We start from the raw sequence: 2,555 nt of genomic DNA, 5'->3' as shown, positions 1-2,555 counted from the left end.
TATATATATATATAGAAATATTTAATAAACCAGAAAACTCAAAATTTAGAAAATAAATTCTAACAACAAACTATAAATAAACTCAGCAACAATATATAGAAAAAATATAAATAATTAAAATATATATTTCAATTATTTTTTCGGATATGGACAGGGAGAAAATTGCTTAAATTTTCTAAATAAAAAAAAAAAAAAAAAAAATTAAAAAAATATATACAAATATACAAAAATATATATTTATATATCATATAAGATATTAAAAGAAAAAACTAATAATTTCTTTATTATGGATATTTAAAATTTTTCTTTTTTTCTTTTTTTTAAAGAAAAAAAATATATAAATTAATTATTTTTATAATTAATAATTTATTATTATTTTATTTTTTTTTTTTTATATGAATAAATGTTATATTATCTAATAAAATATTAATATTTTATCAATTTTTTTAATATAATCTTATTAAAAAAATATAAATTAAAAAAAAAATATTAGTAAAATAATTCATAGAAATATACATATATATATATATATTATATATATATATATAAATGAAAGAAAAATATATACCTATTTATAATAAAATAAAATAAAAAAAAAAAAAAAGATTAAGATACATGAATTATAAAAATGTATTATTTTAATTTTATAATTTTTTTTTTTAAGGGTAACATAAAATGAATGTTATATATTATGAAATGGGATAAATGAATTATAATTACTTACAATATATTATTATATATTTATAATTATATATAATATTATAATTATACATCTATAGGTATAAAAATTGAATATTTCATAAAAGAAATAATAATATAATAAATGTATGCAAAAATATCTAATATTCTATATTTTTAATGTATTATTATAAAATAACATTAAAAGTAATATTTTCATTTTATATAAAAACATCTTTTATTTTTGTATATTTATATTGAAAATTTATAATATCATTATGATATATATATTAATAATATATATGAAGAATAATATTATTTATTTATTATTTATAGTATATACAAAAAAAAAAAAAAAAAATACAATATATATATAAAAGGAAAGGAGAAGATGAAAAAAAATATTCATATATATATAATATATATGTATTATTAATTTAATAATTTATAAATGATTCTTTTAAAATATATTTAGATACAATGTTTAATTATTCACCGCAGTATTCCCCTTTTTTTTAGATTCAAAACAAATGTTCTATTTTTTACAACCAAAAAAAAAAAAAAAAAAAAAAAAAATAATAATAAAATAATAAAATAAAATTAATATATAATATTATATAAAATAATAATACTAAATATATAATAAAATATTTATATTATTTTTTAAATATAACCTTATTATTTAATAAATTCAAGAAAAAATAATTAATAGTTCATAATTAATAAATAATAATTAAATATTTATTTTAAAATGGATTAATGTGGAGACTTTATATTTTTTATATACATAGATGATATAATAAATTATTTTTTGTAAAATCGTATTTATATATTATGCTGTCCAAATTAAATTAATGAAGATTATAATATTTTTGTTAATATAAATATAAATAAATAAATAAATATATATATATATATATATTTATAAAAACAAAACTATAATTATTATTACCTCAATATAAATATTAGTATGTATTTAATTATATATATATATATATGAGGCTTTTTTATATTTTATGATGTCATGATAATATGTTTCATGGAAATATATATATATTTTATTTATGAAATTTTAATTTATACGGTTATATAAAAAATAAATTATTTATTTATCATTTGTAATATCTCTATAAATATATGTAAAATTATAAAAAACGAATATTCGATTACGTCAAAAAAAAAAAAATAAACTTTAACAAAGCTTAAATAAATTGAAAAATATGATACAAATACCTTGCTACTAGCTTAAAATGTTTGTATTTTTAAAAAGAAAAGAAAATTTTGTTAAGAACATATTTTTTTTTTTTTAAACTCACAAATATTTTTATTACAAATATTTTAAGCAACACTATATTTGGTACAACCCGAACATATGGTCAATGGTACTTTTTGAATTGTTCTATGGTTTGTACTACTTTAATACATATATATATATATATATATATATATATATATATATATATTTAATTTTTTAAAGTTTCATATTTACGAAATGTATTAAAGACTTTTGAAAGAATAATTTATTAAATACGAATTTTATCAATTGTTAAATTCTTATACGTTTAATAAATCTAGTTTATTTTTAACAGTACAAATTGTTCTTATGTATTATTTTAAAGATAAACTTTGTACATGAATATATATATATATATATATATATATATATATATATTTATTTATTTATTTATATTTATTTATTTTTATATATATTGCAACATATACTCAAAATTCAAATGTAATATAAATAATTTATGAATAATACTACAATATATATGTGTGTTCTTGTCTCTAAGCGATTTTATAATAAATTACTACATCTTGATTTATACTACTAATATAATATATATAAATATAAAAAAAATATCCTTTTTTTCTTA

Source organism: Plasmodium reichenowi, chromosome 14, assembly GCF_001601855.1.
Source record: "Plasmodium reichenowi strain SY57 chromosome 14, whole genome shotgun sequence".
Taxonomy (NCBI): domain Eukaryota; phylum Apicomplexa; class Aconoidasida; order Haemosporida; family Plasmodiidae; genus Plasmodium; species Plasmodium reichenowi.
This window is presented reverse-complemented; position numbering follows the sequence as displayed.